Source organism: Cryptomeria japonica, chromosome 7, assembly GCF_030272615.1.
Source record: "Cryptomeria japonica chromosome 7, Sugi_1.0, whole genome shotgun sequence".
Lineage (NCBI taxonomy): Eukaryota > Viridiplantae > Streptophyta > Pinopsida > Cupressales > Cupressaceae > Cryptomeria > Cryptomeria japonica.
In genome coordinates, this window is record NC_081411.1 from 268,797,333 (window position 1) to 268,822,601 (window position 25,269).

Sequence of the window (25,269 nt, forward strand, 5' to 3'; positions counted from 1 at the left end):
TGGTTTGAGTAGGAAATTGACCTTCTTGATGGTCAAAAGTGGAAAAAATTGGTATAAGAATTAGAGAAGTTTATAATAGTCTTAGTAATTCTTAAAAATTCATGAGTAATGACTTAGAATAGGTTTCATAGATTAGAAAAGCAAAAAGTGCAAAAAATGCAAAGTTGCAAAAGTTGTCGTGACAACTTCTGAAAGTTGTCATAACAATTTTTGTCCTAAAATGATTAGCGATGGAGTTAGGGATATCAAAAAACCATAGAATGACTCCAAATGTGGGGAATAATATAAAACCTCCTCTTGAATAGTTACCAAGGTTGATGTTTTGTTTTTGTAAGATCAACAATCTGAAACTACTCATTTTCGGCCTGTTTGTCACTATTTTGGCTTATTTTGTTCATAATGTGAATACAAATGGATTGAATCCATTCATACAGTAATGGATTTATTTTCTTTGGTGTTTTTTAGAGTCATTTAGTTCATTTCAATCTTTTTATTTATTGTGTGTTAGTGTTTTCATAGTTTTGTTTGCAAACAGCCAGTTTTGGCTTGTATATAGCAATTTTGTGTAAAATGGTTGCCCCATGAAATCCCTCCATGCTACCATCACGGCCTATTGGGAAATGGAAGGAAACCACTTTTAAAGTGTACATATACAGGGAAAAGTTCTGGAGATGAAGATTGATATGACTGTCACCTTGTTCTAGGCGAGTCCAGGAGCAACCCGACTAGAGAAGACAGGGTGAAATTGGAGTGTAAAGTGCAAGGGTAAATACAAAACCACAACCTAAAATTTTGGAGGGGTCCATGAAGTTCATAAAGAGTTTCCAATGCAAATATAATCCTTGACAAGACCATTTTATTCTCTTTTTACAAACTTGACTAGTCACTACCAGTTTAAGGCCTAGAAACCCTAGCAAACCCTCAAATTTTGGGTTAGGGCATTGTACGGTGAGTTGGGAAACCTAAACCACTGAAATAGCTTCGGGTTAGGTGTATCATTGAATAATATCAAACCTTGTTGTAGATTATTTTGGACCATTTTCCACTAAACCCACAAAAACCGGATTTTGGAGGCCTAATAGAGGCTCGTTTCTTGTAGCCCTTTTCTAGGCAAAATGGTGAAATCGGTAAGAAAGCTAATGGATGCAAACCTCAAATGGACCCAAATGGTATTAAAATCATGTTAGAATCCACCTCCACACCTCTTCAATAACTCACAATAGTAGGAGGTAAAATTAACAAATTGAAGTCAAGACAGCAATGATGAGCATGTGGGAAACACCTTGAAATGGTAGGGTTCCTAGTTAAACACTTCATGCAAACACCTTGAGATTGACAAGAAGAAAACCCTAGAAGAGATTGAGAAGGAATTGGAGGTCTTAGATCATAGCTAGACCTAGAGAGTTGGTTGAATTAAGCAACACCAACTAGGTGAAGTGTAAGCAAGCTAGGTGAACCCCATCAAATTGGTATCAGAGCCTATAAGATTTGGGCTATGTGAGTAGATGTCCTCAATGGAATCTATTGGAGACAATAGAATGGTGACCAATGCAGAGTTGGCAAAGAAAGTGGTGATCAGGAGGAAGAGAATAGACTCCTGAAGGATAAGTTGATTGAATTGGAGAGTAAGATTGGTAAGGTTGAAACCAAGGCAGATGAAGTGTTGGTAAAGGTTGAAGGAGAAAAAGGGAAGGGTAAAGAAGTGTCAGAGATAGACAAAGTACCTAAACCTAATCCTGTCTTAGAACAATAACCTTTCCTAAAGGCATTGAAGGCCTTAAGTGGTAAATCACTAGAAGGATTGCCATTGTTTACTGGTAAGATGGAAGCAGAAGTGGTCCTAGAATGGATAGAAGGCATGGAGAACCATTTTGAATGTGAAGGCATAACTGAAGCCCAAAGAGTTAAAGTGGCCAAGTCAAGGATGGGAGGAGTTTCTCTCACATGGTGGAAATTTGTTCAAGATGAGAGGAAGAAAATGGGCAAAGTACCCATCTCTTCTTGGAAAGGGATGTTAGTCAAAATCAAAGAAGTCTATCTCCCTGATGACTATGAAGTGCAAATTCATAAGAAAAGGCAAAACTTAAGACAAAAAGACATTGATTTTAGTATTTATATGGAGGAGTTCCATAAACTTAGCCTTAGGTCTCATGTGGTGGAAGAAGAGAGTCTCAGAGTTGCTAGGTACCTAAATGGTCTACGGTGGAACATCCAAGAAGAAATCAGTTTAATGAGCTCAAAGATAGTTCATCAAACCTATCAACTTGCCCTTAAGGGGGAAGAAAAACTTAAAAGAAGACATGATTCAAGTATCAATAGGGGTAGAGGTAGAGGAAAAGATAATAGAGGCCATAGGGGAGGCTTTGGAGGAAGAAGTTCTGAACAAAGAACACAAGGTGAGTCTAAACTTACTGAGCAAAAAGAGAGTGGCACTAGTAAAGGAGGATTCACAAGAGGAAGGGGATCAAACAGTGGTTTTAGAGGAAGATCTAGTGGACAAGGTAGAGGTTCCTCATATTTTGCAACAATGAAGTGTTACCATTGTAATCAACTTGGTCATCCAGCATATAGGTGTCCAGAGAAGGGATCATCGTCATAAGGTGGTGAAAGGAGAGTGAACTATCTTCAAGAAGAGACTTCAAGCAGAAAGACCTCAGAGGTTGCCTTAGAATTAGAGGTAGATGACAACTTGATGATAAGGACAACTTTGATAAAAGAACTGGTCAGAGAAGAGCCTAGTCAAAGAAGGTCCTTATTTAGGATCAAATGCAAAATAATGGACAAAGTTTGCAAAGTAATCATTGATTTAGGGTCAATAGATAACATTGTGTCAGAAGAGGTAGTGAGTAAGCTCAAATTGCAAAGGATACCTCACAACAACCCTTATAGAGTCACTTGGTTGAACAAAGGCCAACATGTCCTAGTCAATGAGAAAGCATGGGTGGATTTTATCAATTGGGAGGTATAAGGACAAGGTGTTATGTGATGTCCTACCCATGGATGCATGTCATCTTCTATTGGGAAGACCATGGCAATTTGATAGACAAGATAATCATGATGGAGCCAAGAATGTATACTCATTCAAGAAAGATGGAGTCACATTCAAGATTCAATCTATCCTTGAGGAAGGTGAAAAGAGGGCAGCAGGTCCTAATGTTCTTTTGGTGAGTGAAAAATAGTTCTTGAAAACACTTGAGGAAGGTGAAGGTATAGGGTTTGCATTAGTAATGAAGCCTAAAGAGGAAGACAAGAAAGAGCAGCCAAATTTGCCAATGGAGGTACAAGACTTATTGAAGAAGTTCAAAGGCATAGTGAGTGATGGACAGCCAGCCACCTTACCTCCTAAAAGAGCCATAAGCCATCAAAAAAACTTCATTCTCAGAGCATCCTTACCTAACAAGGCAGCTTATAAAATGACTCCCCAACAAAATGTTGAGATTGCCAAGAAAATCCAAGAGCTTTTAGACCAAGGCCTAATTAGGAAAAGCATTAGACCTTGTGTTGTACCTACCGTGTTAGCCCCAAAGAAAGGTGGTACTTGGAGATTGTGTACTAATTCTAGAGCTATAAATAGGATCGCCATTAGATATAGGTTTCCAATTCCTAGAATAGAAGACCTAATGGATTGTTTAGGGGAAGCCAAGTACTTTACCAAGATTGACCTTAAAAGTGGATACCACCAAATTAGGATTAAGGAGGGTGATGAATGGAAAACTGCATTCAAGACAACAAAGGGTCTTAATGAATAGCTTGTGATGCCATTTGGCTTATCCAATGCTCCAAGCACCTTCATGAGACTCATGAATGAGGTGATAAAGGACTTCATAGGTAAATTTATGGTGGTATATCTAGATGATATTCTCATTTTCAGTAAGGATAGGGCAGATCATATTAATCATTTGGAAAATGTACTACAAAGATTGTATGATGAAAATCTAACCATGGACTTGGACAAGTGTGAATTTGTTAAGCAGGAGTTGGTTTACCTTGTGTTTGTGTTGTCTCAAGGAAACCTCAAGATGGATCCCAGCAAGGTTGAAGCCATAGTAAATTGGCCTACTCCTAAATCAGCAATAGAGGTGAGAAGCTTCCATGGACTAGCTTAGTACTACAGGAAGTTCATTAGGCAATTCAGTGCTATATGTGCACCAATGTTGGACACCATTAGAGGTGGAATGAAGGAAAAGTTTCAGTGGAATGAACAAGCAAATAGAGGTTTTGAAACCTTTAAGGAGAAGATAGCTACTCAACCGGTGTTGGTATTGCCTAGTTTTGAGAAACTCTTCACATTGGAATGTGATGCAAGCAATGTTGCAGTAGGTGTTGTCCTAAGCCAAGAAGAAAGACTAGTAGCTTTCCATAGTGAGAAGCTAAGTGATGCAAAGAGGAAATGCTCCTCTTATGATTTGGAGTTATATGCTTTAGTGTAGGCTTTGAGGAAGTGGAGACACTATCTCCTTCCTAAGGAATTTGTAGTCTATATGGACAACCAAGCATTGAGCTTTCTAAACTCACAAGACAAACTCAGTCATAAACACATGAAATGGGTGGAGTACATGAAATCCTACACATTCACAATCAAGCACAAGAAAGGACAGTTAAATCGGGTTGCTGATGCATTGAGAAGAAAACTTTTGACAATCCAAGAAATCCAATTAAGGAGCATAGGTGTTGACAGTTTTAGAGTCCTATACCCGGAGGATGAAGACTTCTCAAATGCCTACAAGATGTGTAAAGAGTATCAAAATCATTTCCATAGTGAGTATTCTGATTTTACTTTGCAATATGGACTATTGTTTAGAGTTGGACAACTTTGTGTGCCTAGAGGCTCAATGAGAGAAAATCTCATACAAGAAAAGCATAATGGCAGCCTTAGTGGTCATTTTGGAGTCAATAAGACTCAAGAGTTGGTTTAGAGGTATTATTATTGGCCTAGGATGAATCAAGATGTGAAAAAGTATGTGGAGACTTGCATAGTTTGCCAAAAGGCCAAGGTTACTTCTTCAAATGTCAGTTTATACCAACCTCTTCCCATACCAAATAGACCTTGGGAGTGCATTAGTATGGAATTTGTAGTAGGTTTACCAAGGACAAAGCAGGGATTTGACAACATTTATGTCATTGTGGACAGATTTAGTAAAATGGCCCACTTTGTACCTTACAAGACTACTCATGATGCATGCCAAATAGCTCATCTATTCTTCAAAGAAGTGATAAGGATACATGGTTTACCCATTAGAATTATTTCAGATAGGGACTCAAAGTTCATGAGTCATTTTTGGAAGACATTGTGGCAAAATCTTGGCACCAACCTATCTTTTGGATCAGCCTACCATCCTCAAATAGATGGGCAGATCGAAGTGGTTAATAGGAGCTTGGGGAACTTATTGAGGTGCCTTTCCAAAGATTATGGATAGACATGGGATCAAGTGCTTTCACAAGCTGAATATGCATACAATGACACAATAAATAGGACCACCGGCAAGAACCCTTTTGAAGTAGTCTATGGTGTTCACCCAAGGGGTATATTGGAGCTAAGAGACTTAGGTAATGTAGCAGAAAGAAGTGGATATGCAGAATACTTTTCTTAGTCAATGAAGGAGGTATATGAATCAGTCAAGCAAGCATTGATGGAGAACACAAGCAAAATCAAACAAAAAGTTGACGAAAAAAGGAAGAACCTACAATTTCAAGTGGGAGATCTTATCATGGTGCACCTAAAAAAACCAAGGCTACAGCAAGGAGTTCCTAACAAGTTGCAATTGAGAAGGTTGGGTCTGTGTGCCATTCTAGCCAAGTATGGAGAAAATGAATACAAGGTGAACCTACCTAGTGGCATAGGATTGTCACCAGTTTTCAACATAGAAGACTTAGTTGCCTACAAAGGACCAATTCAAGGTTCAGATTGCAGTCACTCAGAGGTATCAGATGATGCAACCAACCTTCAACTCCCAACAAAACCAAATCCAAAGGCTGAGAAGGTCTTGAGTTCAAGGATCGCCAAGAAGACAAGGCATCAAATCTATTGGGAGCACCTAATCAAATGGCAGGGTATGGATGATACTAAAGCTACATGGGTGCTTGAGATAGAGTTTAAGAAGTTAGGCATTGATCATAATCTGATTCCCAAGGAGGTGACATAATTTTCTTTTGTTTGGGAGAATGGTCCAGGAGCACCTAGGACTTAGGCTTATAGTATTTTCTCAATTTTGGCTTGTATTGACCTTAGCAAAGTTGGGTAATTAATAAGGACTCCAAGAGGGTCCAAGAATGAGTGTGATGAGTCAAATGTAGGCCTATATTGAGTTGGTTTCTTCGTAGGTTTGCATTTTGTGCATAAGTAGTGGTTTGAGTAGGAAATTGACCTTCTTGATGGTCAAAAGTGGAAAAACTTGGTATAATAATTAGAGAGGTTTAGAATAGTCTTAGGAATGCTTAAAAAGTCATGAGTAATTACTTAGAATAGGTTTCATTTATTAGAAAAGAAAAAAGTGCAAAAAATGCAAAGTTGCAAAAGTTGTCATGACAACTTTTGAAAGTTGTCATGACAATTTTTGTCCTAAAATGCTTAGCGATGGAATTAGGGATAGCACAATGCCCTATAATTCCTCCATACATGGGGAATAATATTAAAACCTCCTCTTTCATGGTTACCAAGGTTGAAGTTTTGTTTTTGTAAGATCAACAATCTGAAACTACTCATTTTTGGACTGTTTGTCACTATTTTGGCTTATTTTGTTCATAATGTGAATACAAATGGATTGAATCCATTCATACAGTAATGGATTGAGTTTATTTGGTGTGTTTAAAATTCATTTATTTCATTTAAATCTTTTTAGTTATTGTGTGTTAGTGTTTTCATAGTTTTGTTTGCAAACAGCCAGTTTTGGCTTGTATATAGAAATTTTGTGTAAAATGGTTGCCCCCTGAAATCCCTTCGTGCTACCATCACAGCCTATTGGGAAATGGAAGGAAACCACTTTTAAAGTGTATATATTTAGGGACAAGTTTTGGAGATGAATATTGATATGACTGTCACCTTGTTCTAGGCGAGTCCAAGAGCAACCCGGCTAGAGAAGACAGGGTGAAATTGGAGTGTAAAGTGGAGGAGTGAATACAAAACCACAACCTAACCTTTTGGAGGGGTCCATGAAGTTCATACAAAGTTTAAAATGCAATTATAATCCTTTAAAAGACCATTTGATGCTCTTTTTACAAACTTGACCAGTCACTGCCGGTTTAAGGCCTAGAAACCTTAGCAAACCCTCAAATTTTGGGTTAGGGCATTGTACAGTTAGTTGGGAAACCTAAACCACTGATATCACTTGGGGTTAGGTGTATCATTGAATAATATCAAACCTTGTTGCAGGGTCTTTTGGACCGTTTTCCACTAAACCCATAAAAACCGGATTTTGGAGGCTTAATAGGGGCTCATTCCGTGTAGCTCTTTTCTAGGCAAAATGGTGAAATTGGTAAGAAAGCTAATGGCTAAAAATCTCAAATGGACCCAAATGTTATTCAAATCATGTTAGAATCCACCTCCACACCTCTACAATAACTCACAACAGTAGGAGGTAAAATTGACAAATTGAAGTCAAGACAACAATGATGAGCATGTGGGAAACACCTTGAAATGGTAGGGTTCCTAGTTAAACACTTGATGCAAACACCTTGAGATTGACAAGAAGAAAGACATAGAAGATATTGAGAAGGACTTGGAGGTCTTAGAGAATAGCTAGACCTAGAGAGTTGGTGGAATTGAGCAACACCAACTAGGTGAAGTGTAAGCAAGCTAGGTGAACCCCATTAAGGAGCAACAAGCTACTTCAAGGTATCTTTGATCATTATTTTATTATTTCATGATGTTTAATCATGTTATTGCATCAACACATTGAAATAATTATCCTAAGAGCATTGAATCGCCTATTGAAGGTATAATCATCTACATTCAAGCATTTCAATTCCAGATCCAACCTTGTCCTCAAAAGGCAAGCTTTTCCAACTTAATTCAATTCAATTTTTTCTCTTTTCTATATATAGGACCAGGTGACAAATCCATGAAAATATGTACAAAACAAGAAGGTGGAGATCTACAGTTTGCAATTCGTTGGAGCTGAAACTGTCAAGAGTAGGGCACACTGGGTGCCTTAGTCTCATGACTAGGTTACGTTGGGTGCCCTAGTCCCTCCACTTTTGCTTGAAATTCAAATTGCAGGTTAGTTACAGTTTTCTCTACTGGATATTCTTCTATAATTGGTCTATTAGTTACTAGTCTTCCCGTACATTGTTGAAAACTATATTTCAACCTATTTGGACTTACTTCTTGCATTCTTCATTTTCAATTGCATACTCACATTCTCTCATAGCGAAGGACCATTGTATCCGCTTTTTGCTTAAACCGTCTTGAGCTTAGTGGATCATTCTTCTTCCAATGTAATTGTATAGGAAATGAAATAGATCCCTCGATTGCATGCATAGACTTGTGAATCCTATTTCCCCTACCTTAAATTTTGGTGAATCCAACGTGTCTTATGCTTTCTTCAGATTTTTATATAGTTTATGCATTTCATAGTTTCATTTAAAGAAAAATAAAAAAACAAAAATAAATTAAAAATCTTGTTTTATACATTTTGTGTGTTTACATTTATATTCTTTATGAGATCATTTCATTGCAATAGTTAGAATTTATTTACAACAATGTCATATTACTCTTTACAATACTCTTGTGTCTTTGATAACCCATTTTATTATGATGACTATCATTTCAAAGAAACACATAGTAGAAAAGAACAAGCAAGGAGCCTCTTGATGGTTTCCTTTGTCCTAAGCCCTCATATTCTAAACCATCCCTTTGCCAAAAGTTAATCAATATAATGTGTATTCCATTTAGAAATGATGACCTTGAGATGTTGGATGAAACTCTTTATGACTTCACCCTTACCTCTAAATCATCCTCTAAATATCCAAAAACTCATAAGGACATTATCATTCATGACAATCCTCTTTATGAAGCTTTAGTTTCTAGGGATAGGGAAGTAATGAACCATGATAATTTTTTCCCTAAAGTTTCTCTTATTCATTAGGATAATTTGGTGCAAGAAGAGATTACTAACACTTCTTGTACAACTCTTCCTCTTAAGGATGAAGTTTTGAAAATAAATGTTGATCTTTCTCCTAAAATGTGTTTCTCTCATAAGGATATACTATAGGGAGAGGATGATATCATAACCACCTTCCTTAATGTCACTTTACCTTCCATAAATGGTATTTCTCCTAGAGATAAAGCATTGATGGATAATGTAACTAGGAATTTAGAAATGAGCATCAAAAGCACATAATTAGGCAACCACAAACCTAATTAGCTATGATAAAAACTCCTAATTCAATCAATGAAAGCATAAAGATGAAATATTCAAAATAAATGCAAACCAAATGCATATATCTCCTTCATTGTTCTTTCATTACTCTTCTTTCTCCTTCAAATTTGATGTTGATTTCACCTACAAAGCAAGAGTGTTGCAAGCAAGATGAATTAAAATTGATAGCATAAGGATACTTGAAATATGGTTAAAAAATGAATCAGAAATGAATCCAATTTATAGAGAAATTGAGATTGATTGGAGAATCAAGATGGATTCAAAAAGATGGCATAAAGCAGCTTTTGACTAGGCATATCTCATTTTTTTAATTTTAAATTGAGATTAAAGAGATATTTTCCAAGAAGATAAATCAAGAAAATTAGAAATTGAATGGTTACTTCTATTTTCAATTTTAAGGAAGATATGATAATGATTTTTGAAAAGCATATAAAGCAGGTGATGACATACTTTCCATTCTTTTAAATTGGGAGAATATGAGAAATTTATTTATTTAAATTTGTTGGTGTAAATAATTATTCATCTAGGATATTATTAAACTTTACTTCAGTTTACTTAGGATAATGCATTTCATAGTAGTTTGGGTATGAGACACTTGGGTGTTTGTGCCACATTGGGATAGTGTGTGTAGGAGAAATTCCACCTTTTATGGTGTTGATTTTGTTGTTACACTCCACATTCAGTGGGTGGTCCACCTCATGTGGACTGTTATATTATTTCTCCTACCAACCCACACCTATTTCCTACCTACCCTTGTTTCTTATTGAGTCACATGTCATGTTTGTGTGCTCACATATCCCTAGCCTTGCCTATATAAGCAAGCTCATCTACATTGTATGTAACTATGTAATTTTGATTATTGATCATTTTCTATTGATGAGAATACAATTTATTCTTGTCCCATATTATGTCTCTATTTTGTACATTTCATTGAGCTCTTGATCTTGGCAAAATCTCACAAAATTGGATAATGATTTATTTTAATTTTTAAAATCATTTTCTTGATTTATTGTCATTTTTGAATTTGGAAGAGGATAATTAGAAATTAAATTAATTAAATAAAAACAAGTAAAGATTTGTTTCCATTCTTGATTTTTGGAATAAGATAATTAAGATTTTATTAAATAAATAAATTGTGATGAAAGAATTAGCTAATTAAATAATTTAAAGAAATTATTCAATTACGAGGAAAATGAAATTAAATTTAATTAAATAATAAAGATTATTTAATTAAAGTTGGATTGAACTTAATCAAATAATAAAGATTATTCAATTATTGTTAGGAAATGAATGATTAATGATGAAATGATTTAATGATTAGGAAAATAGAAAATTTAAATTAGAAGAATGACACAATGTCAACATATTATGAAAATCAAATGCGACATGGAAGGCATGTTAGAAATTAGGTTAGCGACGCAGGAGTGATGACCAATTTTGAGTGCCTACATTTTGCCCCTCTTTGAGACAATGCGATTATGAGCATTGTTTCAAAAAAAATTGAAAAATAAATTCATGCCCCAGCAACCTAAGGATGGAGGTAGGATGCCCCCTCAAGAGATTGTTGATGGATGAAAGAAATGAATGATCTCTCGAAAGAAGAGAAGAATGTTAGAAAGAGAAAAAATGAGGAAAGATAAAAATGTTAATAAGAAGGGAAGAATGTTAATGGATTGTAGAAAAAAGGGCGATTGATACCAAATGAAGAAATTCTTGATCGATCAGATCAAATAGAGAGCATGATAATGATTGATTTGATGAATAGATAGAATGATTGATGGGATAGAAAAAATGTTAGCCAAAAGAAATGCAAATGAGAAGTGAAGAATGATTAGTGTGATGAAATCTTGCTTTCACAAATGCAAATAGTAGGCGAGAACCTTTATTTGATAAGGCAAAACGGATATGGCGCACCATGGCAACGAAGGCTAGGGCAATAATGCAATCCCTTTGCATAAAATAAACATGTTGCAGACAAGGAATGGTTCAAAACATCCTAAGACATGAATGTGTTTGCCCCAGAATTTTATGAAACACTCCAAAAACAAAACAAAAAATAAGAAAGACCATGAGTCATCTCGACCACTCTAAATCACTCAATGACATCATCGAGTATCATAGGAACATGGTGAGAGCCAAAAATAAATTAATGAAAAGATAAGACTCCCAAATTCAAACAAGTCAAATAAACATTCTGATCTTCATTGCCAAAGTGATAGTGTTGTGATAAAAGGACGATCATGTTGTCTGGTTTCAGGGAATGCAGTACCTCGTCTAAGACAAGACATAGTCTGGTTTCGAGTATACCACACCCTGTATAAGACCCATGATAATGTTGACAAGGACTGATATTTTTATGTTGATTGGTTGACATGACAATTCAAATCAGTTTAAATGCCCGGTTTGATTGAAAAGTTCATATGTTAATGTATGATTTCATTAAGCGCAGTGTTGTAACATGTTATTTGTTTGTTGTCTACACAGATGTTTGTCTATGTAAAAAAGGGACAGTTTATTGGTGAAATGAAACAAAGGCAATTGTTTTTGAATTTTTAATGTTTTTCAATTTTTAGGGTTTTTTTAATATATTCAATTTTTAGGGCTTTTTTCATGACATTTTACAATATTTTTGGACTATTTCAGGACATTATTTGAATTTTTTTGAATTTTTTCAGGACATTTTTCATTATTATTTTTTTAGATTTTTTTTGGACATTATTCGATTTTTTTTTGGATTTTAATGATTTTGCCCCCAGTATCTAGCGAGGAAAGGAATATGACAGGTGAATAAATAGGCTTGCTGAAATGTTGGTGGATATAGAGAAGACAAAGGCTTTTTATTATGGAGACAACACAGATGCAATTTTCAAGGGCTATTGTGCGATGGGATAATGGATTGGATATGACAATGTAAAGCAAATGACATAACATGAGGGACATGACAAGAGGTTTTTGAATCCATGTTTTGCATTTTACATCCTTATGTCAAATCAAGTTCAAGGGATGAGTGTATGGACAATGATAGGATATGGATATGACAAGCAAGACAAAAAAATGGATAAGGGATATGCATTAAAGATTGTGATATACTAAGGGATAGTGGCAGAAAGTTGCAATAAGCCAAATAATATGGATGAAAGGTTGTGATAAGCCAATGGATAAAGACCAAAAGTTGTGATAGACTAAAAGTTGCAAACAAGATGCATGATGCTCATGAAGATCCTCAACCTTGTCAAGATCAAAGGTGGAAAGGGAAAATGGACATGAGGGATGATAGGACAAGGAAGGGGTATGATAAGGGTATGATAGGATAATGAAGGGTGAAAAGATAATGGAGGAAGCCTGCCCCCAAGTGTGGTGTGCAAGAAGTTCATGGATTACACATGATGCCTGTTTGCCAGTTTTTCATCATGGTACTTTCTCAAGGCGCTTGTTTGCTAGGGTTTCACAAATGGACGAATTAATTTTCTTTATTTTTTGCTTTTTTTTTTCTCACTTTTTTTTTGGATTTTGACATTTTAGCCGAAAATGGACACGTGATAGGGGATGGAAGGAGGATTCAAGCATCTTGTTGTTTTGATAGTAGCCTTGAAAAAATGGACCATGACCTTTAAAAGTATGCTCAAAGATGTTGGTAGGATAAGGACATGGAAATTGAGATGAAACTAAGGCAAGGATTTATGCAAAGGATTGGACCAAAGGGATGGGAGGATGGAAAATATGCATTGGATAATGGATAGGGTATTGGAAGAATTGGGCTTCAAAGGATGGAAATTTTGGCAAGATCAACATTGGAGCACACCTTGAGGGGTGGTGGATTGATGGAGGAAAAATGGATCTCGGATTGTGAGATTTGGATGGAGGAAAGGATGGTGATTTTGGGACATCAAGACCCAAAATAGATGACAAAGGTGACGAAGGAATATATTTGAGAGGTTTGGATGGAGGAATGGAAATTTTGGATGCCAATTTTGATGTTTCTTTAGGATTTTGTGCTTCAAGGAGCTGCTTAGGGATCCACATGGTTTTTGATTTTTCATGCTTTTGTGGTTCCTTGGAGTGCATTGCTTGCACAAGGGATTTAGGAACCCATATAGATTTTGACTTCTTTTTTTCTGAGCAATGGGCCTTTGTGACCTTTTGGAATTTTCCTTTTCTTTATAGATCATATTTTGCTTTGCTTTGACATGTTGATTAGATTGGACATGTTGATCCTTGAATACATGTGGATTTTTAGACATTAATTTTATACTTGGCATCCAAATTGCTTGGAGGGGAAATAAATTTATGAATGGATAAGAATGAAATGGAGGTCATTTGGATGGATGGAAGGTGCTCAAAGATGTGTTCCTTTGTAGATCTTGAATAAGGGATAAAGGAATATAGGGACCTAAAATGGATGGAAGGTATGATGGGGAAGGTGTATGTTTTGATTTTGATGAAGGGATACCAACGTCTTGAGATTGAGTTGTGTAGACATGACCCTTAAGATCTTCTTTGATATGGAGGGGTTCTTTCTCATGAAGGTCTACCCCTTTGCCTTTATGAATATTTTGACTTGTAGGATACTTTGTGCTTTTAGAGGAAGATGCATGTCCATTATTAGGTGGACATGACATGAGAGAAATAATGAGATCATAAAATGCATCGGAATGGACCAAAGTGGAAGAACCCATTGTGCATGTAGGGGGGTCATGAACATCTGACACCAACATGTTAGAATCGTGAGGGGGATTAGGATAACTAGGGGGATCAGGATCGCAAGGGGGAGTAGGATTGTGTAGTGGACATGGATCAATGATAGGCTCTTCAAAAGATGGAATGGGATAAATAATGGGATCATCAAAAGAAATGAGATCTTGGAGTGTATATGGAGGAATAAGACAAGGAGATGGAGGAACAAAAGGATCTTGTGGAGGATTTAAAGGAATAATTTGATCTTGAAAAGGAGGAAGATTATTGGAATCCTCTTTAAAGGTGCTTTGCTCTTGACTTTCAATGGGATCATCGGAAAGGATGGAAGGGATATCTTGATCTTTCTTAGGAAGTGTAATGTCAATGGGATTTAAAAGGACATTTTTTTCATGAAATGGAAGGGGAATGTTTGGGATTGGATGGACTGGGATATCTTGATCTTGCTCAAGGAGTGGAGTGTCAATGGGACTTTGGATAGGATGGACAAGAATAAGGGAGTCATCATGAGTGATAGGGAAGATGGGATCCTGGTCAACAATTGTATGGGATGATAAGGTTTCAGGATCTTAATCTTGATTTATTTTAGGACTCATTTCTTTGTGCTCTAAATCATCCTCTTGACATGGGGGATTTTGGCAAGGGATCAATGCTTTGACATGAGGGAGATGGACTTTGAATGGGACTCTCTAAAAGAGAAGCATCTAACGGCATTAAATATTGCATTTCTAAACAGTACAAGGGATTTGTATAAAGACATTGATTATCATGTAATTTTGTTGAGGAAAGCCCTTGGGAGGATGCATTATTAGATGTATTATTTGAAGGTGATGGTGTAAATTTCTCTTGTGAAACTTCAAATATGATGGAATGGGAGGGGAAGTGGAGGCCATTTGAGGGTCAAATTCTTGATGGATGGATGAGCCATTGCTAGACATTGGTGTATGATTTTGATCATCCTCAGGAAAATCACTTAGGACTATCTTTAAGATTTGTCTAATTAGGCCACCTTTCTTTGGAGACGCATTTGAATCCTTGCGAGGTTTTGACATGATTAGATTTGTATTTTGAACTTGCTAGGCAAGAATTTGGTCTTGGTTTGATGTCATGTTTTGATATTGGACTTGGTTCAATTGTTCTGACATGTTTGAAACTTGGCTTGGTGTGTGCTGCAACCTTTGTTTTTGAATGTTTGGTTGTGGTTGTTGACATTGATATGTTGAATGATATTATTTTTGTTGGTGCTTGATAGTTGGTTGAACTATTTGTTGACATTGTCTGTTTGGTTGGAAAAATTGTTGAAATTGCACCATTGGTTGTGTTGATTGAATATGTTGGACAATCGGGTGTGTTGGTTGGAAATGTTGGACCATTGGTTGTGTGTGTTGGAAATGTTGGACTATTGGTTGTTGTTGTGGGATATGTTGAACCATGGGTTGTTATTGTTGGATATGTTGTTGATTCAAGATTTGATTGAATGAAATTAGACCAAACGAAGTCTGATTTGGGACTTCATTGAAATTTGTGCTTAGTTTTTGAAATTATTTTATCACTTCTATTTGAGAGATGAGAGTTGGTATGTCTAAACGTTTGATAAAAGATTTTACATCAATTGGCTCAAATTTTGGGTTTGGACCTTGAAATTTTTTAAATGTTTTGGACATTTGGGATCTAATCTTCTCACTGTTTTTCACTTTTTGTTCCAAGATCTATTTTTCTCAAGCTAGTTTTTCCTCCAGTTTTTGTATTTGGAGACTTGTTTCATCATAAAAAGTTTGACCGATATTGCCTTGTTGTTGGGTTGGATATAATTGTGATTGCCTTGGATTAAAATTGGATTGCATTGTGTTATTCATTGGATCAATAATCGGTTGATATGTCAAACTTTGTTGCATCATTTGAGCTTGGAATCTTGTTTCAATATACATGTCACTATGCAATATTTTTGGGATTTTTGAATTTAGGAATGATGTATGCAACTAATACAACCTAGGTGATTGAAAAAGCAACTAAACCTTTTTGTACCTTTTGAAATTTTGGAGTGATGATGGTATGCAACTAAATGTAGTCTTAGGGAATGATGATGCAATTTAGGGCAAGAATGCAATCTTTTTTCTTTTTTTTTTTTGAGGTTTGGAAAAACTCTTAGAATGCAAATATAGAGATGTGACCCTTAGGAAATTGAAATCAAGTCAAGACCTTAAGAGGACAAAGGACAAAATGACAATAGGACAAATTGATAATGTCTCACCTATGTGCTTGGATACTAAGATAGGTTTGACAAAATGATAATGACAAAAGGATAAATGTTGGACAAGGTCAAGACTCCCTAACAACAACTTAGGGTTTAATCTAAAGTTTTGATATTGCAAGTTTGGAAAACCTAATTTTGAGACAAAATGCAAGAGGACAATGATAATGACAATGATCTAAGGATATGATATGGATATGATATGGTTTAGGGATATGATATGACAAAATCAAGCCAAGTCAAGACTAGAGTTTATGACAATGCAATGATAAGGATATGTAAGGACCAATGACTTGAAATATGCAAAATGCAACCTAAGCCACGACCTAATTTTGGTATGACAATGATAATACAATGGGAATGAAGGACCAAGACCTAAGAAAATGATTTTTAAACCTAGATGCAAAGAAAAATATGATAATGCAAAAGGACTATTATGAAGGCAATGTGAATGTCCTAAGACCTAAGTTTGGACTATGCAAAACTTAATCCTAAGTGACATTAATTTTGAAACAACATGGGTATCCAATGTTTTGACAAGTCATGTTCAAATGTTGGATGAATACTTGGACAAAAATTTTACTCTTGGTTTGAACTTTATTTTGATTTGGAACATGTGTTTGACTTGTTGGGAACTTGTTTTTGACTTGTTTGAAAATGACCTCTTTTTTTTATTTTTGTGACAATGTGTATGATTCAACTTTTGACAATCACAAAAGATAAGATGTTTGGACTTAGACCCAAGACAATCATGCTCATTCACAACATGTCCTATGGATGGCCAGGGCAATATCTATTGAATCCTCTAACCATAAAATACAACACTCAGCCGAATAGCTAGATGCTTGGTAGCATTGGCTCCCCCTTACAGTGCACTCACTTCTCAGGCATACCAAGCTTCGAGTTCAAGAGGCATAACTTCCCAAGAACTTGCTATCTCTATATGGGGAATACATGAGAAGTATCTTCGGCATGCACGTATCACAATGCCTGAGCCAATAGATAAAAGGTTTTTGGTCTCTACAAACAAAGGGTTCTAGTTAAGGCATCCGTTCGGGTGGGTATTGATTCGACGAATAAATCATCGTAATACCATTCTAGCACCCATTGTCAACAACTTTCATTGCATCCACAGTTATTTATAGTGGTTTAGAAGAGCTTGGCCTTAGCCCGTCACCACTTTGGGTCGTTCGCTTTCACTAATGCCTATGCAAAGTGCCAGGAAAATTGGGAAGCAGACCCACTATCTAAAGGCTAAAAACACACAAGCAAAATAAAAGACGTCATGACAAGTATTGATTCTTTGACCTTTAGAAAATGAAATGAGTTTATTGATTCATTTGCATCCAAATTAAGACTAGATGAGGTTAATTCCACATTAATTTGAAAAGGATTTGATCGATTTAAGGCATGATTAAATGCAATTCGTTGTTCATTTTAAACCCTTTACATGCATGAAATGTGAAATTTGTTGTTGTTATTTGCTCCAAATCCTAATTAAAACTATGTGAGAATTGTAGGATTCATTCAAACCTCCTAATTAGGCTATGTGAAGAGTTGTTGTTCATTAAAACCTCCTAATTAGACTATGTGAATAATTGTTGTTTATTGCATGTTAATAAATCCTACATAAATCATTGTTTAGAATCCTTAAAGCCCACATGCAACATTAGATCCTCTCATATGACCTACATGCAACAACAAATTAGTGCAAAAAACCTTCATGCAACAACAAATTAGTCCCAAAAACCTGCATGCAACAATAGATTAGTGAAGAAAACCTACATGCAAATATTAGACTCCCAAAATTATCAAATTAAACATGTTCACGTCGGGTTCACCAAAAAATGTAACTAGGAATTTAGAAATGAGCATCAAAAGCACATAATTAGGCAACCACAAACCTAATTAGCTATGATAAAAACTCCTAATTCAATCAATGAAAGCACGAAGATGAAATATTCAAAAGAAATGAAAACCAAATGCATATATCTCCTTCATTGTTCTTCCATTGTTCTTCTTTCTCCTTCAAATTTGATGTTGGTCTCACCTATAAAGCGAGAGTGTTGCAAGCAAGATGAGTTAAAATTGATAGCATAAGGATACTTGAAATATGGTTGAAAAATGAATGAGAAATGAATCCAATTTATAGAGAAATTGAGATTGATTGGAGAATCAAGATGGATTCAAAAAGATGGCAAAAAGCAGCTTTTGACTAGGCATGTCTCATTTTTCGAATTTTAAATTGAGATTAAAGAGATATTTTCCAAGAAGAAAAATCATAAGTTGACTGGTTACTTCTATTTTCAATTTTTAGGAAGATATAATAATGATTTTTGAAAATCATATAAAGTAGATGATGACATACTTTCCATTTTTTTAAATTGGGAGAATATGAGAAAATAATTGATTTAAATTGGATAATGATTTTTTTTTAATTTTTAAATCATTTTCTTTATTTATTGCCATTTTTGAATTTGGATGAGGATAATTAGAAATTAAATTAATTAAATAAAAACAAATAAAGATTTGTTTCCATTCTTGATTTTTGGAAGAAAATAATTAAGATTTTATTAAATAAATAAATTATGATGAAAGAATTAGCTAATTAAATAATTTAAAGAAATTATTCAATTATGAGGAAAATGAAATTGAATTTAATTAAATAATAAAGATTATTTAATTAAAGTTGGATTGAACTTAATCAAATAATAAAGATTATTCAATTAATGTTAGGAAATGAATGATTAATGATGAAATGATTTAAATGATTAGGAAAATAAAAAATTTAAATTAGAAGAATGACACAATGTCAACATATTATAAAAATAAAATGCGACATGGAAGGCATCTTAGAAATTAGGTTAGCGACACAGGAGTGATGAACAATTTTGAGTGCCTACAGATAGTTTTAATCCTTCTGCCAAAGTTTGACTTACCTATGAGCAAGAGGATGAAATAATTAGCAATTTCCCTAATGCTCTCCCTCCTAAAGATGAATAATCGGAGAACAAAGAGCTTCATCAAGTCAATACCATTCATGTTTCTGGTTATGAGAAGTCTAAGTCCAAGAGACCTCTTGGCTATATCTTACGAGTTGCCAAATGCATATGTGAAATAAGTGACATGGAAAAACAATTAGCATCAAAATATGGTATTGAAGTGTCTAACTTTAGAAATAACAAGCAAGATTACAATGTTCTTCACACTTATCTTCCTTCCACTCCTCATCCTAAGAAACATGTTGATGAGGAACCTAATCTTGTTGAGAAACTCCGTGATATCTTAGCTAAAATATCCCTTTGGGATCTAATTCAAACTTCGCCTTCATACCATAAGTTTATTTAAGAAGCCTTACAAAAGGTGGTTTCTCATCCTTCTTCTAAACCAAATGATATTACATTCTCACAAGATTAATTGCCTTCTATGGAGGTTAAAAATAGAGATGGTCTCCTTATGATTACTCCTTGCATTTATGAACAAAAGATAAGAGGTACCTTAATTGATAATGGTTCATTGCTTAACATTTGTCATGTTGAGTTATTACATAAGATAAATTGGGATTATTTTTCTATTCAACCTGATCCTCTTTGTGTTCATGGCTTTGATAATATTCCTAGGTTATATTATCTATCAAATTAGGGCTTGTGACTTTACCTACTACTATTCATGTCATGCCCAACAATCTTAGTTATAATCTTCAACTAGGTAGACTATGGATCCATGCTATGAAAGCAATCCCTCCTACTCTTCACCACACAATCAAATTCAGTTATAACAATATAATCTATATAATCCATGTTGATCCTACTCCTTATGATATCGTTCAAGATGAAGTAGGATGCATATCCCCCTTTCATACTATGATTCCTTCAACAACTCTGTCTCCTCTCAATGATGCTTCTTTACAAAGGAATTGGGGGTACATTAGACTTTACACCTTTCTTTAATGGGTTTAAGATCCCTCAATCTAATAATGAAGCCTTGAAGGAGCCTCATGTGTCATTTATTTAAGATTCTTATAATTTATTTTCCACCTCTACTTCCAACACATGCCTTGATGATGATGGGGGCTCTTTAGACTTTGAAATTAAAGATGAACCCTCTCCTCTAGACATTTCAACACCTATATTTGATTCTAAACATGGATGTAATGAACATAATTTATGATGTATGCAACAAAGTTTTGATGGACATGAGAAATATACGTCACACTTTTCCAAAGAAGGTTTAGGTTTCCAAACTCTTCCTTTGTCAACATCCCACCCCCCAATGTCTAATACATCTTACAATTTCTCATCACAGCAAGAGAGTATTTTGTACAAGCTTCTAAAATCCAACTTGATTACTCTCTCTATGAGAAATCAAAGAAATAATCATAATAAAAATCAACACAATCCTTCTTTTTGCAAATATCATTAAATCCATGCCCATTCTACTAAGGAATGTCATGATTTAGGGGATAAAATTCAACAAATTATTATAAGTAGTACCATTCAAATACTTGATGACAATGAGTTGGAATTCCTTCTTATTTCTTCTGCATAGAACTTAAGTTCATATTGTGTTGCTTCTCACTATGTGACATTGCTAACTTACCTATTAGGCGCTCATTGTCATTCATGGTGGTACAATTTCAGGTACAATCATTCTTAGGTAAAAACACAATAGAATTATTATTCTTGTCTCCACATTTAGGGGGAAATAATGACCTTTGAATCATTATTTCTTTCTAAGGATCCACTTTTCCTTTGTTGAGTTACATCTTTTCATAACAATGTCATTTCTTACATAGAATTATCCCTCATGTGGGTACATGTGTGTTCCTTGTTTAGGACCTATTCTTCTGTGAAATGGTTCATCTTTTATGAATAGTTTCTCCTTAGTGAAACTGTGCAATCCTTCACTAAGAATCTACTTTTTCCCAAGAATTGGAGAAGGTCGTGTATTCTTGGCCTCCTTCTCCTTTCAAGGGTGTCATCTTTATACAAGAACTCCTTTATTCTTGGAGGTAGATATCTTTGGATAAATATCTCATCCTCCTTTATCAATCATGCATCCCTCAAAAGGATCCCTTTACATTTGTTTCAAGATATCTCTTTTACAACTATCTCTTCCTTTCCTCAAAAGAGCTATGTCCTCTTTGGCTTGGATTGCAAGTGGTTATCCTTGTTTCTATCTAGTACCATAAGATATCAACATAGGACTATGTTGACATCTTAAGGGGGGTTTCGGGTGTGTATGTTGATCTCCCTTATTATCACCATAAGTGTCAATTCTCATATTGTTTGAATAGTAAAGCATACTTTGGAGAATCTATTATGAGCTCCAATAAGGAAAAACCTTTAATTCGTGATGATGAGAGAATGTCTACATCACATACTAAAGACCATAGTAATATCTTTAAAGGAGGTAATATTGATGTTATCATGTATCCTAAATCTTTTAAGAAAGTAAGATTGGAAAATTCCTTTCCTCATAAGAGTATAAATCTCATTTCGATCTTTTGTGTCATTATTTTGAATTTTTTTCTTGGTCATATGAGGATATGCCTAGTATTGATGAGTTCGCGGTGGTTCATAATATCATCCTATGTCTTGTTACCAAGCCTACTAAACAAAATATTTGAAATATGGATGCTAAGGTTTCTTTGAAATATGCATATATTGGGCCTCCTAATTGTATTTCAACGGTCAACTATCAATCTGAGATTGTTTCATACTCATATTTTTCATTTATGAGATTATTCAATCCTCGTGCTTCATCCTCATTTTATGCATCATTTGTCTTAGACAGGTTTTTCCACATTCTCATGTTTCATTACTGAAACTAGACATTTTCTATCATGCATCTTATATAGGTTGTTGCATGCTCAAAACCAAACCAAAGTCTTAGGCAAGGTGTTTCATTCCTCGAACTAGACAACATCATAACAAGATGAGTTGACTAGCATAACATAAGTTCCTAGACCTTTCAACTCTGTTTTTCCACATGGATCACCTAACATAAAACAATTTTCTAGCCTATGGGGCTCATGTTCCTCTCTCTCTCTCTCATGAGCACATAGCATAACACACTTTTCTAGTGTTGGATCATGATCTCTTCTCCTTTCAATTGGGGTACAATCTTGTTCTTATTATAAGTCCACACATGCTCTTGCAATAACATGTCGAGAATGATATTAGCAAGGGAGACATCTTGATTATTGAGGTCTCTTCAACTAGTTGACTCTTGAGGAATCTTGTGTTTTAGTGCTAACGTTGTTTGTTTTGTGTGTATTTGAAGGTTACTTGTATGGATTGATAGGACCTATGCTTGGGGGCTTGGGGGATAATGTTATCTTATCCCTATCTTGCTTTGCTCTCAGATGCTTCATCTCTCCACTTCTACTTTACTGTGAGTATGACCATAAGATCATACTTCGCTAAAGTGGGGGCTAAATGTAGTGTCGTAAATTATACACCTTTAATTAGGGTGTCTAATTTCACACTCTCCTAGCACTCATTTTTAGTATCACTCATTCCTTTATGAATTAAATGACCTTGTATTAATTTAAATTAATATTATGAGTCCTCTCTTCTTAAATCTCACCAAAATCGTGTGTAGGCCCTTATATCATAAGTGTGCCCTTTAATTATTTCATCTCCTCATTTCTCACCTATCCAGGCCCTATTTTAAGATGTGTGGCCTTTCACATTTCATCCCGACCTCAAAAATTAATTTATACTTAATCCTAGCCTCTCCTCAACATTCCAAATCTTCAATTTAAATTTTGGATCACATTGGAGGGAGCAGGTTCCTAGGGTGCCCCACTCTCCAATGTTTTGGCTCAAATTTGAATCATATAATAGTTAGCTTGGTTAAACGGGAATTCTTTGCTCATCAGCTTAATCAAAGTTTTGTACCCAACATGCTCAATGAGGTATATAAGGCATCTCTCTCGACTCATTTTCATCATCTTATCTTGTGCTAGCATTATCATCCAATTCAAGAGAAATAACTCTTCCTCAAGAGCAAATCTAAAGCAAGGAGCAACAAGCTACTTCAAGGCATCTTCGAGCATTGTTTTATGATTTCATGATGTTTAATCATGTTATTGCATCAACACGTTGAAGGACTTATCCTAAGAGCATTACATCACCTATTGAAGGTATAATCAAAAGGAAAGCTTTTCCAATTAAATTCAATTTAATTTCAAGATTAATTCCCAAAACTAAGGTTTGACTTAGGTAAAACCCTAGCTACCCAACATTTTTCCTCTTTTTTGTTTGTATGAACATGTGTCATACCCATGAAAATAGGTACATAATAAGTAGGTGGAGATCTACAGTCTGTAATTCATCAAAGCCAAAATTGTTGGGAGTAGGTCGCGTCAGGCACCTTAGTCTTGCAACTGGATCGCGTCGGGTGCCCTAATCCCTCCACTTCTACTTGAAATTCATACTGCAAGTTAGTTATTATTTTCTCTATTGGATCTTCTTCTGGAATTGGTATGTCAATTACTAGTCTTCCCTTACATTGCTGAAAACTATCATTTCAACCTATTTGAACTTACTTATTGCTTTCTTCATTTTCAATTGCATAGTCATGTTCCCCCACAATATCCTCTTTTTTATTAAACCATCTTGAGCCTAGTGGATCATTCTCCTTCCAATTTAACCTTGTAAGTAATGAAATAGATTCCTTGATTGCATGCATAGACTTGTGAATCCTATTTTCCCTACCTTGCACTTTGGTGAACCCAACGTGTCTTGTGCCTGTACAAAGCACAACATATACATAAACACTAGATTTATCTAGAAAACCCTGAACAAGGAAAAACCATAGTGAGAATCACACTCACAATATGAATAATTGATTACAATGTTTAGGCTAGAGGCCAAGGAGTTCACTACCCCTGAAAGGACTTACAAGACTAAGGCACACAACCTTAGGGAAAGATACAAAGGAATTGTAGTGTTGAGAGTCACTATCTCAGGGAAAGATACAAATGAATGTACCAGCTGCCAAAAGGAACACACCTTCTTCCAACAAGTGCAAAGAATCAATGAACTAAAATGAATAAGATCTCCTAATCATGGAATTGTCCTTGAACCACTATGTCAAGCATCCAATATCATGAGATAGAGGGGACCCAAACACGTTACAATAGATCCTTTCCAAATGATCACAATGAGCTGCACATGCTACCACATTCTCCAAGGTAAACATCAAATGAAATGTGTAGATAAACAATGTAGCACACCAACCAATCAACCCAAAAACATCTTCCAATGCACAAAACTTAATGTGGATCTACACACATCATGGTGAGACCCATATCAACATCCACACATAACCACCAAATCGTATCCAAACCAAAAAGGCATGATCTAGATAGGATACATCACTATAGTCAACCAGAAATAGAACCAACTGACAACATAGAACACAAAGCACCATAGCTTCAATTGTTGGTTAAACCATCACTAGAAAATTGAACTGGAACACTGTACAAACCAAATAAACATTTCATCAAAGTCACAACACTTGAATCCTGATGCAGAGGTCTTCAGCAATAGTGTGGCAAACCCCACACACACTCTCACCTTTCACTCTCACAATCTCAAGCCTATGAAGGCCTCAACTCACCCCTAAACCTCAAATTTGAGATATTCCCCCTCACAAGGGTTGGAATACACCTTTACTATTTTCTTAGGTCCTAACAAGACCTTCCACAACCTTCTTGTTTCACAAGGGTGACAACTTTGTTCGTTACCCCTATTTACACCTACCCGGCTAATAGCCCTATTTTACTATTTTTTCAGTCTTTACTCCAAAACGTACCAAACAAGGCCAAATTTTTATTTTATTTTCAGATACCCTTTTAGAACCTCTTTAAGACTCTAAAGAAACAGACCTCCAACTTGCTCCAGCACTCCTAGACACCTACTTGGGTCACAAACCTAG